Consider the following 16310-nt stretch of genomic DNA (forward strand, 5'->3'; position numbering starts at 1 on the left):
CTCCCCTTATCTTTTATGCTATTGGTTGTGAAGTAGTAAGAGAAATCTTAAGTGGGAATATATTTAAATTGTTACCATTCAGTAGTTATTGTAAGTAGGTAGTGTTTTTCAAATACTCAATGATTTGCTTAATTGCTGGCAATTATAATATTCTCAGAAATGTCGTTACCAGTTTAAAAATCAAGTCAATCTCTTTTTCCCTTAAAGAGTCTCTAAATGATACATAATTTCACATTTGAAAGATGAAAGTGTTACCTTGAGTTCATTTTAAAAAATGCAAATATTTCAAATTAAATGCCTTTTAAAATATTCAGGGGAAATAATCCATTTATAAAGATGAGATTTGTTACATTTAAGAGTAGTTGAAAATATCTTAAAAACTGAATAACAAATCTCAACTAATTACTAAGCATGTAATATATACAAGGAAATATGCTATGTATTGAAGTACATCAATTATATACTCAAGAATAAATGCCTCTGAAATGCTTAAAATACTTCAAAAGTTATCTATATTTAGTGCAATAGTTTCAATCATATTCACACTAAATTCTTCATTAAACCATTTTTCTTTACAGAAAGCTACAAGTGTAAATTTCAAAAACAACTAGTAACTCATGGAGATTTTATTCTAGTTGTATTCAAGTGAAGGAAATTTGATAAATATCATGGAAGTTACATAAATCCATAATAATAAAAATCACTACTACAACCACAGGAACATTTCTTTTTAAAAAGCCAAAGAAACCATTCTTTACTGCAAAAAATAATAGCAGCAGAGGCAACTAGCAAAAACTTTTTGGGGAAAAAAGGTACCCGAAGACAGCAGAACATCCTTTTCCAATATTTTCACTGTTATGCATTTAGTTATACATTGTGTGGTTGAAACTGAGTCACTCTGGATGCTGGTTTCATGGATGTGTTAAGTTTGTGAAAATTTGTCAAGCTTTCTAATGGTATGGTCATTACACTACAAGTAAATTATATTCAAGTAAAATTTTAAATGTAAAGAAAGTGAGTTATTATTAAGGTGGAGAGCATATTAAACATTTAACTTCATTTAACATGCTGAAATTTCTGATTTATATTTTTCTCTAAGTTCATGTTAGGGGACACAACGGCTTTTACTCCTCTTTGTAAATCTAGTACCTAAAACACTCAACAAATGTGTGTCATATTGAACTGAGTCTAGACTTTTAAAAATCAGAAGCCAAGGGATAATCATTAAATAGAAATTAACTAGACATTATATAATAAAATAACAAGATTAAGCTTTAACCATATTACTTTTAAATCCTTATATGTAAATACAGACTCACTGGGTATGGTTTAAGTACACAGAGAAGGAAGAAAAATAAAGGAAATGAGACAGGAAAAACAATGAGTACACACATGTGGAGACCTCTTTCTGTCTGCATTTGACTATAAGGCTGGTTGAATCCAAATCAAAGCCCTCTTCACCTGAACAGAGTAGACTTAGATCAAAATCACTAGAATACAGCACTAGAATGGAAAAGAAAAGTCTTTTGCATTACAAATTATTACCCTTAAGTATTTCTGTCTACAAAACTAGACCCCTTTAAATATCAATAATGGGCATTTTATGTTTACCAAGTAAGAAATCTTTGCTTGATGACCCCTTCCCATTCCAAATCATTCCTTTTGGCAATAAGCCCCTGGTTCCTGGTCACTGGGCAAGACATATGTCCTGGGCTAGGTCTATTGAGAGTTCTTCTTTGATATGTGTTTTATAAATTGGAGCTCGCCAGTCACAAGGCTATAAGGAGGTTAAGTCTAAAATTACAGATAACCGTGTCTCTTGACCCATGGAGAAAACCCATCTGCAGAAGGACATAATGAAGTTACTGTTAGGGAAAACACTGACTGAAACCACCCACCCTGGCCAGGCAAGGACAGTAACAATTTGCATGAGTTATTTTATGACAGAAGATCCTGTAAGGAACATGGAACTAACAAGACACCACCAACAGGAAGAATATGGGAAAGGTCAAGAGGACAGAGAAGATGCCAGTCCACATGTCCTACCAACCTCCCAGAATCCTCCTCACTGGAATCCATCTTGGCTGAGCGGTTCCACGTGCCACCAGAAAGGACCCTGTGTCAGAATGATTGGCCAGAGACAACCTGGAAACTAATCCCATCACCATAAAACCTGAAATTGCAAGCCACGTGGGAGAGCAGTCCTCCTGGGTCACCTTACCCTCCTGCTCTCCGCCAGGACGCCCCTTCCCAATAAAGTCTCTTGCTTTGTCAGCATGCGTGTCTCCTCGGACAATTCATTTCCAAGTGTTAGACAAGAGCCCACTCTTGGGCCCTGGAAGGGGTCCCCCTTCCTGCAACATTACCAGCATACAAGAAAACACATGGAATACAATATCCCTCATAATATCTGGCCTGTAAGACCTATTCTCCTGCTAACTCTTCTTGATTCTAAGAGCCATTAAAATCCCTCATCTCATTCTATGCACCCCACACAAACAATTTTTGTCTTAACTAGTTGAGAAGAATCTGTTAATTGCAACCAGAAGAGTTATCTAATTTTGTTTTCTCAGATTCACTGAAAATTCTGAGTTGCCAAAAGTCACTATAGTATAACTTTGCTTAATTCTGAAGTAAACACACACAAATAAGCTCAAACGCACACGATCATACACAGCTATGACACTTCAGTAGGCTGTGGGCTCCTGGAATGAAAACCGGGAGACTTTCACTAATCACGTCGTTAGTTCATGGCCATTTCTAGGACGCCCTAGCCAATACTAAGAGCTAAAAGCTCATTCTACTCTGACCTGCATTATTTTGAAATAAATTTGTATAAGTCACTGCATAAAGGACCTCAGAAACCACACAGTCCAATCCCAGTACCCTTTACTCTAAAGATGAAGAGACAGAGGTGAAATAGTTTTTCAAAGGCTACATAGTGGTATATCTGGCATATATTAAGAAACAGAAATAATAATTGGCAGTACCATGGAGTAAACCGACAGTTCTATATTTTTAAAGATATTTGGATTGGGGGGAAAATACTACTCAGCTGGGAAAAGAAAAGTAACAGCACAAAAACAACTAAAAGAGCTGACAAGTTGTGCCAACTGGAGAGGAAAACCTGCTTTCTCTTAAAAAGTCAGAATCATTACAATTTCACTAAGACTTGAGGCATTCTGGAAAAGAAGTAACTGATAAAAAGGGATGGGGGAAATAGTGATAGAATCATATTTGCAAAATGTAACAAGACAAAAACAAAGTAAACTGTTTACAGTCCTTCCTTGCCTTCTTTTAGCAAATGAGATAACCTAAAATCTTCTGGTATTGGGAGACAGAACAGTGGTATTTGCTGCTTAAACAAGTAGAAAATAAAACCATAATATAAAATATCATAAGAAAGAATATTTGTTACAAGTATCAGTATGCAAAATATACTATATTTAATTTTGAAAATTGCTATTTATATGAAACTTAATGAAATACTGAAATTGCTTAATGAGGAAAACATACAGAATATATATGCAGATTCTAGGAGTTTATAATCTACCTCTTTGACTACTGTACTTATGAGAGGAAAAGTAATATGTTTTAAAAAGTAATCAAATACTAATTTACAGTTGCATGTTTTTTCTTTTTAAAAAGTAACTCATTCCCATGAAATCTGGATTTGATATTCAGAATTCTCAAGTATCAGGATTTTTTTCTTTCAGCAACTGAATTTTTAAGTTCACTGAGTGAGTCTTCAAGTATTTTGGAAAAACTATGTACAAAAAGGAAACTGCAACTCTGAGCAAATCACAATGAGGCTGAAAAGCACTAAAGGTTTCAGGAACAAAACACTTCAACACAAATTTTAAGTAGACTTGTCATAACCTGGGGGCATATGTATACAATGTTTGCCAATACAGAAAACAGCTGACACATTTATAAAATATAGTATAGTATATCTATACAGGCATGCCTCAGAGATACTGCAGGTTTGGTTCCATACTACTGCAGTAAACTAATATCACAATAAAGTGAGTCACAAAATTTTTTGGTTTCCCAGTGCATACAAAAGTTATGTTGACACTATACTGTAGTCTATTAAGTGTGCAATAGCATTATGACTTTAAAAAATGTACATGCCTTAATTAAAAAAAACTTTATTGTTTAAAAATGCTAGCCATCCTCTGACAAGGCAGGGTTGCCACACCTTCAATTTATTTAAAAAAAAAAAAAAAAGCAAAGCACGTAGTATAATAAAACGAGGTATGCCTGTTAAATATATAGATTTGATACCTCTATCAAATTTCTCATTATGCTATATAACTACTTGTCTACTTCTTACAACCAGACCATCAATTACTTGAGGTCAGGGACTGTCCATCACATGTCCAATGCCTGTTATAGAGAGCCTGATGCATGGTATATATGCTTAATAAATATACATTAAGTAATTAATTAAAACAAATCCATACCTTAGCATTACTGATTCACTAGTGTTATACTGGTTAAACTGCTTTAATCTGTTAAATGAAGATGGTAAAAATATCATAAAAGATTACTGAAACAAAATTTATTTATTCATTCCACATACTTTCACTGAGAGCATCAAGTACCAAACAAGAAACTGGGAATGCAGCAGTATAAACAGAAGCCACGTGGTCCCTGCCCTTATGAGATTGGCAATCTAATGGAGGAAGCCAGTGACTGAATAAATGAACGAAGAGAAGTTGAAAAATTAGAAATATAATTACATATGTACTTAATTATTCATAATGTGCATATATGTGTATTTGTCTGTAAGTGTGTATGTGTGTATTTGTCTGTGTGTATGTGTGTATATGTCTGTGTGTCCAGCTCACTGCCCCAAATAAAGAGAGACTAATAACTGTTAAACCATCTTCTTTCCATAAAGAGACATTCTCTATACAAAGATAAGAAAAGAACTAGCAAACCAAATTCAGCAGCATACTGAAAAGATTATACACCATGACCAAATGGGATTTATTCCTGGAATACAAGGATGGCTCAACATATGGAACTCAATCAGTGTAATAAATCACATCAACAGAACGAAGGGAAAATAAGCTCATGATAAAACTTCATGATCATCTCAATTAATGCAGAAAAAGCATTTGACGAAAGTCAACATTCTTCCATGATTTAAAAATTAAAACCCCTCAACAAACCAGGAACAGAAGGAAACTTCCTCAGCATCATAAAGGCTATATATATATGTGTATACGTATACATATATATATATATATATGAAAAATCCACGGTTAACACCATACACAATGATGAAAGATTGAAACCTTTTCCCCTAAGATCAGGAACAAGATGTCCACTTTCCCCACTTCTACTCAACATAGTACCTGAAGTTCTAGCCAGAGCCATTAGTCAAAAAAAGAAATAAAAGACATCCAAAATCTGAAAGGAAGTGATAAAATTATCTCTTTGCAGATGACAAGATGTATATGTAGAAACCTAAAGATTCCCGGGGTGGGGAGGTTGTGCAGGGAACAGATGCCCTACCACAATCAATCAACTATTTCAGCAAAATTGCAGGGCGCAAAATCAACCCACTGCGCTTCTATACGCTACCAACGAGCAATCTAAAAAAGAAACGAAGGAAACAACCCCATTTGTAATGGCTTTTAAAAAATCAAATACTCCAGAATAAATTTAACCAAGAAGCAAAAAAACTTGTACACTGCAAATTACAAAGTGTTGCTGAAAGAAATTAAAGCCATAAATAAATGGAAAAACATCTATGTTCATGGACTGCTAGAATTAACTATATTAAGATTTCAATACTACCCAATGCAATCTACAGATTTAACACAATCCCTGTCAAAATCCCAAAGGTGTTTTTGCAGAAAGAAAAACTCATCCTAGAATTTATACAGAATCTCAAGGAACCCCAAGGAGGCAAACTAATTTTGAAAAAGAAAAGAGTTGGAGGACTAAAACTTCCAGATTTCAGACCTTACTACAGAGGTACAGTAATCAAAACACTGTAGTAGGGCATAAAGACAGACCTATAGACCAATGGAATAAGACAGCCCAGAAATAAACTTTCACATACATGAAAGGTGCTAAGTCCATGCAATGGGGAAAGGACAGTCTTTTCAACAAATGATGCTGGGAAAACTGGATATGCACATGCAAAAGAATGAAGTTGGACCATTATCTTACATCATATACAAAAATTAACTCAAAATGGATCAGAAGCCTAAATTTAAGAGCTGAAACTTTAAGACTTATAGAAAAAATCAAAGAGTAAAAGCCTCATGACATTAGATTTGACATCAGTTTCACGGATATGATACCAAAAAGTACAGGAAACAAAAGAAAAAGATAAACTGGACTTCATCAAAATTAAAAGCTTTTATGCATCAAAGGACACTATCAACAGAGTGAGAAGTCAACCCAAAGAATGGGAGGAAATACTTGCAAATCATTTATTTGATAAGGAATTAATATCCCAGACATTTGGTTATAGTATTATTCTGGATGTGTCTGTGAAGATGTTTCTAGATAAGATTAACATTTTAATCAGCAGACTGAGTAAAGGAGATTGCCCTCCCCAAAGGAGATGGGACTCATCCAATCCACTGAAGGGCTGAACAGAACAAAAAGGCAAAATAAAAGAGAATTCACTCTGCCTGGCAGTGGTCAAGCTGGGACATGGGTATTCTCCTGCCTCAGCCTCAGACGGGAGCTTACACCAGCGGCCCTCCAGGTTCTCAGTCCTTCAGGCTCAGACTGAAGCTATACCATCCCATCAGCTTCCCTGGGTCACCAGCCTGACGACTGTAAATTCTGGGACTTTTCAGTCTCCCTAAGCACATGTGCCAATTCCTTATGATCGATCTATCTATCCTATTGATTGTTCCTCTGGAGAACCCAAACTAATACAGCAATAAAAATTTGGATCAAAAAAGAGGAAAAGAGAGTGAGACAGAACACAAAATCTTTAAAGAGGTATTCTTTCATACTGGGAAAATGTCAGGTTTTTAAAAATTGTTTATCTGTAGATTAAAAAATTACATCCACATGAATGTAGATGAAATGTTAATCACAGCACTGCAATTAGAAACAAACCAAAGCATGTGTACTGATCTCCTTTAACACCAAAGTCTATAATGATCACATACCTTCTGGTACAAATGAACAATTCTTTCTCACTGAGTTTTAATAAAAGCATTATCATTCTCACTTAAAACTGGCAGAATTGTTTTTATAGTGGCAGAGGGATACAGGTAAGGTAGAAGGTCCACAGGCTAATTTGTGTAGCTTATGGATCCATGGACTAAAAACAAATACACTGATGTTAACTAGAGACAGAATAAATCATTGCAAAAAAAAAAAAAAAAAGCTTGATTTACAAGTCTTGAGCTCTAGGTTCTAGCTTTGGCCCTGCCACATTAAGAGTAGACCTTTGAGAAAAATCACAACCTCTCAGGGTCTTAGTTACCTTGCCTGTAAAATGAGGAAACTAGATTTTTAGATGACCTCAAAGGTCCAATTCTGCTCTGAAATTCCATTATTCTAATGTAAGTAATACCTTTTCAATAGGAACAATGCCATTACAGTACAACCCGAAGGGTCCAATTAACTGATTAAGTTTGAAGACATAATTCAATGTTTCTTCAAACGCATACAGCTCATAATTTTGCTCTATAGCTTATAAATTTGCTCTTCTTTTGTTTCGTGTGAATAAATAATATTCTCCTGCCCAGCTCCCTCTATCAAAGGTTACACGTTTGGAATTATATTAATTTCATTGTTTTGGGAACCAAAGATTATAGCTACTGGCAATACAGGTAGAAAGGGAAATAACAATATTGTAAGCTTTAAAAGAAAATATTCAATGTTTTACCATTTAATGATTCAAGAAACTGACTGAGGAAGCTAAAATAAAACAGAGACCTGTACATACTTAACTATCTGAAATCACACATACTAAGACAGGCAACTGATGTCGTGAAACATTATAAATTCCAGAGATGTTAATAAATACAAATTCTGTGAAAAGTTACAGAGGAAATACAGATAAAACTCAACGTCTACCATGAGGATATTTATGAAAAAGAAACATACTCAATATGTTAATTAATAAGTAATCAGGGAGACACTAAAAAAATGAAGGGTACAAACAGAAATATATAAATTTTCATTCTTTAAATTTTAGTTCACTAAAACTCAGGAACTGTATTATCTGTGAGCCCTCTTTTTATTTATTAAAAGGGGATAAAATATTAGAAATACATAAAAATTAAACAGATAAAAATGTAACATAAAACCAACTACAGGGCTTCCCTGGTGGCACAGTGGTTAAGAATCCACCTGCCAATGCAGGGGGACACAGTTCGTGCCCTGGTCCGGGAAGATCCCACATGCCTCGGAGCAACTAAACCCATGTACCACAACTACTGAGCCTGCGCTCTAGAGCCCCGCGAGCCACAACTACTGAGCCCGTACGCCACAACTACTGAAGCCCGCGTGCATAGAGCCTGTGCTCCACAAGAGAACCCACCGCAATAAGAAGCCCATGCACCGTAATGAAGAATAACCTCTGCTCGCCGCAACTAGAGGGAGCCCACGCGCAGCAACAAAGACCCCATGCAGCCAAAAATAAAATAAATTTATTTTTTTTAAAAAAAACCAACTCCAATTGGGAAGATCAAAAGTATCAAAGCAGTGAAACTGAGTGAGACCACAGTGAATTGTACAAGACAAACTCTACCTGAAGGGAAAAACTGTAAATAACTATATAACATTTACTTCTAGTTATCTGTGCCATCTTTATACTGATTTGTGTACCCATCAAGTCTAGAAATCTCTTGAAAAAAAGGAACCTAATGATGCAGTATCTCATATGCTCCTGTAATTTGTGCATATGCTTAATGTATTTGCTGAACGTAAGTGAATCCGTTGGGCATCCTCTAAGAAATTAGGGAGGGGAAGAAATCAAACCCTAAAGTCAACCCTTACCCCTTCCTAATCCTATAACCTTTGCCTGTCTCTTTTGCAAAGTTTTGAAAACTTTGCAAAGTTTCTTTATACTAAAGTCCCTATTGCCAACCAGACCATAAACAATCATTCTGAAGACAGCTACGTTACGTACATGAATTTAGAATCAAGTATACTCAATGTTCCCAGGTCATCTCAAAAAGGCCCTTTGGGGAAAACATTCTATTTAGTTACTTCTGACTTTTGCATTCGTTCCTTATCTACTAAAGCTATTAAATAAGAAGCATTTTTCAATATTAATAATTTATATTTGGGTAACTATGCCTCTTTGTGAAGTTTTAGTGCACTTGTAAGTTCTAACATATTATATCTACCTGAATTTACAAACGGTCACACTTTGTAATGAATTAATAGTGTTAATATTTTTAAATACTCATGTGCTGGGGAGCAGGGAGTCAGCAGTAAGACGCCTGAAACAATTTAAAGGTGCAGACCTAGTAGGCTTCACAACTCTATGTAAGAAATATTTTACACTGACCCCTCTAACAATTTAAAATTAAATGCACAGGTAACATTAACCTATGTAAAATTTTTAATGGAAACCAATATCCTAGCAATATACTCTGTATTACAATTATGTTTTAGATTCATTTAAAGAACTCACACAAACACACACACACACACACACACACACTCTGAGACACTCAGAAGGCCTTGCTGTTTTCAAAGATTGTCTCCCACACTACAGACTACCTTCCCTAGCCACACTCACTAAATGCCCTTCAATTATTTTGTCAGCCAAACACACCTTCCCTCGTAAACTTCTAGAACACCTCCTAGAAAAGTAGTATCAAGCCCAGTACTGCCTTCATTGATAACCCCTCTAAGACTATTCCATGTGTGTCAAATAACAACTGATTCTAGTTGATTCGTGCTAAAAAGAAACAGCTATGCTACTGAGAAACCAAAGAACAGGGGCTTCCCTGGTAGCACAGTGGTTGAGAGTCCGCCTGCTGATGCAGGGCACACGGGTTCGTGCCCCAGTCCGGGAGGATCCCACATGCCGCGGAGCGGCTGGGCCCGTGGGCCATGGCCCCTGGGCCTCCGCGTCCACGCGTCCAGAGCCTGTGCTCCGCGGTGGAAGGGGCCTGCGTACCGTAAAAAAAAAACAAAAAAACAAAAAACATACAAGCAAAAAGGCATACCTCGTTTTCTTGCACTTTGCAGATACATTTTTTTTACAAATTGAAGGTTTATGGCAACCCCATGTTGTCAGATCACGGTTTTAGCATTTTTTAAATTAAGATATGTACATTGTTTTTTTTAGACATAATGCTATTATCGCACAAAGTATACTGTAAACCTAACTTTTCTATGCACTAGGAAACAAAAAATGCATGTGACTCACTTTATTGCGATTTCACTTATTACAGTCGTCTGGAATTGAACCCCAAATATCTCTGAAGTGTGCCTTTACTATTTTTTTTTTAATTAATTAATTTATTGGCTGTGTTGGGTCTTCATTGCTGCACGCGGGCTTCCTCTAGTTGCGGCGAGCAGGGGCTGCTCTTCGTTGCGGTGCACAGGCTTCTCATCGCCGTGGCTTCTCTTGTTGCGGAGCACGGGCCCTAGGCGCACGGGCTTCAGTAGTTGTGGCACGTGGGCTCAGTAGTTGTGGCTCGCGGGCTCTAGAGCGCAGGCTCAGTAGCTGTGGCACACGGGCTTAGTTGCTCCACAGCATGTGGGATCTTCCCAGACCAGGGCTTGAACCCAAGTCCCCTGCATTGGCAGGCGGATTCTTAACCACTGAACCACAGCGAAGTCCCTGCCTTTACTATTAAAGTACTTGCCAAATTACTGCTGATTTTAGATGCTTACATTTTCCCTTAGGATCATTAACAGTTTGTATGAATTAAACCAGATAAAGGTGTCTGCAGTTAGTTTTGAAAGAGACTTTAAATTCAGCTCCGCTTTCAAGTCTAAAGAAATTCTTAAACAATATGAGAAACTGCAGCACAAGCTTGTGAAAACTGAAGGAAAGAGTAAGGCAGGCAAACACTGACACTTGTGGTCATTCTGAGATTGCTAATTTGCAATCAGCTAATTCCTGCTTTGAGTTCAAAGAAAAGCAAAACTGGTTCATAAATCTTATATTAACTTCAAAGGAAAATGCCACATTCTTAATAAACACAGTAATTTTTTTCAAAAATGGAAAACTACTAATATTAAATAGCCAAAAATATGCTATTTGTCCAAATCCTTTATGCAATGAAAAAGATGTCATCTGACTTTGAGTCAAAACAGTCAAGAGATATAAACTCCAAGCAAACACTGCTATGCAAAATTGCTGATTGATCTCAATAAAATTAAAATTGGTATCTAAATAACTGTGTCAAATGGAATTTTTCATAGTACGTTGGAAATTACACCTAATCCAAAACATTAAGATTTTTCTCCAGCACTGGAAAAAGATAGCTAGTTCTTCAGGTGAAATAAATGGCTTGCATTTAGGGGCTAAAGAGTCAGACTAAAGCACAAACAGGAATGGAGACTAATGTAGGGAAAACCAGATTCATGTTCCCTTCCTCGCATTACTCAAGGCTATTAGCTCATTCTCAGTGAACAGAAATCACCCACCATGGTTGAAGTGTTCTCCCCACAACGCTTTCTCCCTTGTTCTTTTTACCAAGGACATTTAGTTGAATTTATATAGATACATGAATAGTATAATACTTGTCTTTCCTATTACATATTGAACAAATCTGTACCTGATTGATCATGTAATAATCACTCAGATACTATTAACAACATGAATAAAAAAGTAATAATTATTTCTGTACCCAGTAGAAACTAAGAGTTAGGAGGCATAGCAAATCCTGCCTTTAAATTCTGACTCCTTAGGGGATATTCTAGACATGCCCAGGAAAATCCTAAAATGAGCCTGGACAATGCTGGCCATAATGCATATATAATAGTAATATCCATCTATTTTCCCACCAGGGATGTGTTCTAAAATTAAAAAACAGACCTATGCAAGTAAAAATTACAAGACATCTATAACTATAAAACTTAACAAAATAGCTGCCAGTTTGCTGAGTCTGACAAAGAAATCTGTCACATTTACTGAGAAAGTTTAACCATAGAAATCAGATGTTAAAAGAAATCAGACTAAAGGAAGAACTTCTACAAGCTTGCCTGTCATATGATTTTTACCATTTCTCTTGGCTGGAAACATGCAGGTTGCTAGAAAAAGTCACTAAAGGAACTTTTATCTCACGTCTGCTGTTTTTCTGTAAAGTTCCTAACCAGCTTAACTTAAACATAAGAAACAGGATGCAGTTGTACCTAGAAGTTTAAAGTAAATTCTGATTCAGTACACAGGTACCCTTTCATTAGCTTTCAGGAGTCTCCTTTGCTGTGTAAACCCATCGCAAGCACAGTTGAGACAATAGTCCACTGGGAATTCAGGGGCCTAATACTGCACCTAATACTGCAGGAAACCACTAACCAGCAGGTTACCTATGGAGTTCTCTTAATAATCAAGATCCATAAGAAATCCAGTGGGCATCAAAAAAGAGTCCAATCAAAAGAACAGCCATAAATAATTGCTTTATCCTTCCTGGAGAAAGGGCAGGGAATGTAACTAAAACATCTTTGTATCTCTAACATTTAATAAGCTGTGCCTAATTGCAAATGTTGGCATACAGTAGTTGATCAGGTATGTATTTGCTCATCAAGTGATTAAAGCAAAAATACAAACATCCATTTATACTGCTATGAATGATCTCTGGGTATGCTATGCTAGTAACAGGAAAAAAGTCCCACAACTTTCTCCAGCAGTGCCATGCAGCATAATAGTTAAGAAGAGAGGATAAGGACTTATTAATCTTGCTTTAATTCCCAGCTGGACTCTTTCTCATCACTAATCATCTGATATTTGGGATAATTAGTTTACAACTCTAAACACTGGTTCCTCATCTTTAAAATGGGTATTACAAAAATAAAACAATTATGAGAAAAAAAGTCATTTATAAAACAGCTCAAGTAGGCTTAGCACACAACATGAATTTAGTCACTGCTGCTAGTTGCATAGTCAAATCCTACGTCAGGAATTATTGATAAATAATGATCTACTACAAGCCACTTATACTTTTATAAGTTATTTTAAGTAGGCACTTAAGCATTACTCTGCCACCTAAGTCTAATTTTTTTAAAAAAAAAAAAAGAGTAGTTTTTTTTTTTTAAAAAAAAGAGTAGTGTGGGCTTCCCTGGTGGCGTAGCAGTTAAGGATCTGCCTGCCAGTGCAGGGGACAAGGGTTCGAACCCTGGTCCAGGAAAATCCCACATGCTGTGGAGCAACTAAGCCCATGCACCACAACTACTGAGCCTGTGCTCTAGAGCCCGTGAGCCACAACTACTGAGCCCGTGCACCACAACTACTGAGCCCGCGCACCACAACTACTGAGTCCGCACACCACAACTACTGAAGTCCACATGCTTAGAGTCCGTGCTCCACAACAAGAGAAGCCACCACAATGAGAAGCCTGCGCACCGCAACGAAGAGTAGCCCCCACTCACCACAACTAGAGAAAGCCCGTGCGCAGCAACGAAGGCCCAATGCAGCCAAAAAATAATATATTAATTTTTTAAAAAAGAGAGTAGTGAGCATGTAATATGGGTGGACTTAGGGACTAAATGCCAAGAAACCTGGGTTTTAGTTCTCTCCTTCACACTTAACCAGAAAAAGCCAAACCTCTAGGCCTTACATTTCCCATTTATAAAACTCTTACTGTTCCTTCTAACATTTCTAGGAAAATCACATACACTCCTTTAAAAAAGTCTTAGGATTCCTAAAACTACAAAACACATTTCATCAGCTATACTAAAAAACATAATGAGGACAAAAAAAATTTTTAATATTAGAGAAAATGTAAATCTATATTTGAAATAACACACATTACTGGGGAAGATAGGTGGGATGAAAAATATACGACTACAAATATACAGTGTAAGTTTCAAAATGGTAAATTTCTATGAGTTAAGGTCCCTAAAGTCTCAGAGGAAAAACTGATAATTCAGGTTATTTAAAAAAAAAAAAAAAAAGGACAATGCCCCAGTACTTGCAGAAAAAAAAGCAGCAAGGTGCCCAACAGACTAATCATACAAAATATTTAAGAGTGAATATCTAGTGTTTACTGAAAAATTTGCTTGATGGCAAGTTACTAAACCATCCTGAAATATTAGGACAAATAAATATGATTAGTAAAACCTCATTACCCACCAAGAAGATCCTGTACAAGTGTGCTTTATCCATTACATCATTTTGTTGAATTCCGCCATACATGTAATTTTAAAGAAAAAGAAAAAGAAAAAATAAATGCTGACATTAAAAAGTGATTAAAAATAAAGTTTTGCTGCCTTCAAGAACACTAGAAACCACACAAGAGTGAAAAAGAAGTGGGCTATCACAACACGTGTCAGTAAAACAATCCACAGCAGCTGATTTACATAAATCCTAGAAAATGGTGGGGGGAGGGAGGGGGGAAGATGTCTACATTACTGATTAAAAATGGTCTACGAGCCGCAACTAGATATCAGTAAAACGAAAATCAGAACAATTTGAGAGAAAGAACTTCAAGGGAAGGAGTGCACTGAAGGGGTTAAATTACACTAAGTTACATATCAAAGCTTATATTGCTTATGCCCTATAAAATCATGTAACATGAAAACCAACATCTAACACTGAAAACATTTAGAAAGCCCGTGCTTGAGCATAAATTAAAGAAAAAAAAAAAGGAAATAAGCTGGAAAAAGATAAAATTATAACCATTCATTTCATAATCATCCCATTTTCGTATTATTCACTCATCACTACACTTACACTGAATATATATAATTTAGTACATGGAAGCAAATCTCTAAGCTTCTCTCTACCTTAGGTTTTTAGTCAAAATGAATGCAAACAATCACGTGGGATTCAGCCAAGCAGTGACGTTAAATTCTGCTCTGTCAGAGAGAGCATCTGTCAAGCCCACATTTAAACTGCTGCCTGCCTGTGCAGCAGCTGAGGAACCCTGGATTTCATATTACAGACTAAAACCCTGGTACAACTGCTCAAAATCCTTCCTGCAGCTGCCAGGCAACAACGAAAGAGAGTTAAATCCTGTTCTTTTCCAATACAATCGAAGCACTCCATTCTAGCTCTGGCTGCTTTTGATTGCAGCTCAGTGTTCTTACTAGAAATATGGATACTGAGAAGAGAATACAGCACTGCATTGTCCGGCCAGCAAAACAGCAGACGTAAAAAGCTTCAATGCATCAACTGTCAGCAAGAGTCGACAGTGCTCCAAACAGAACGAACAACCACAGCTCTTTTGTTTAAAGAAAGAGAAAGAAAATGAAAGAAAGGAAAAACCTCAGAAGACTAGGACCCATATGAACAAGAAGGGGAACTCGAAGACAAGCAGACAGATGGACACTCTGGACACTGTGAAAAGCAATCGCAGGAGGCAGACTGCTGGGGGAGGTGCGCATGTTCGATAGCATCTTGGCTGAAGTGATGGCGTGCCAAAAGTATCTTCAGTGGGCATAATCCTCGCCTCATAAATGCCTGACCAAGGAAGGTATGTTGATATCTTGTTTGTGATACTCATTTAAATGTCTGTTACTTTTTTATAGCCCTGGAGGCACTAATATCTAATAAACAAGTTCATACAGTTCACTGTCCTTGAAACTATGAAAGGGTTTCTAAATATATGATTTTAAAATCTGTCATTGCTTTATTCAAGTAAATATGTAGCTTGCAGTAATTATGGATTACCGAAAAGGCAAACAGTTACAAGATGTGCTTAAAGGCTTCTCTGAGAAATTAAACTTTAAAAAAAAATCTGAAGCCCTCTAAAGAAAACATAGCAATCCTCTATCAAATTAAGTCAAGTTGAATCCTTATCCAATAAATTAAAGTGCTCTCTTAAAAATGGCCATCGAAGAGGTCAATGCAGTGAAATTCATTAAATAGTATCAAAGATGATCTTAATATTAAGAGCTTTTTCAGTCCTTTTAAAACAAAATCTTAATATAGAACAGTTTTTAATAACAAAATGTTGCCTCCCATACCCATCTCCCTAAATAAAGATAACTTACCAACTCTGAGACTATCAACAAATTTTAAGTACCACCGAGCTGTAAGATACTATAAGGAAAGCATTTGCACAGGATCACAGAAGGCAGTGTGCATTTATGCACAGCACACCACCCCAGGAGGTCTGCATGTTCACGAATACAACTTTAAACAAAGAAATATCAATACTTGCTAAAATTACCCCCTTTTAAAATAGTGA

At 36.4% G+C, this 16310-nt stretch overlaps 1 protein-coding gene across 1 annotated transcript in view; it reads right to left on the reverse strand.

Annotated features, from left to right (window-relative positions):
• Positions 1–16310, reverse strand: part of CDC73 (cell division cycle 73) — a 95620-nt gene that overhangs the window by 33677 nt on the left and 45633 nt on the right. The gene's annotated exons all lie outside the window — the stretch shown is intronic.

Source organism: Delphinapterus leucas, chromosome 1, assembly GCF_059928025.1.
Source record: "Delphinapterus leucas isolate spDelLeu-1000000601 "Yukka" chromosome 1, BTC_Dleu_Yukka2, whole genome shotgun sequence".
NCBI classification, from domain to species: domain Eukaryota; kingdom Metazoa; phylum Chordata; class Mammalia; order Artiodactyla; family Monodontidae; genus Delphinapterus; species Delphinapterus leucas.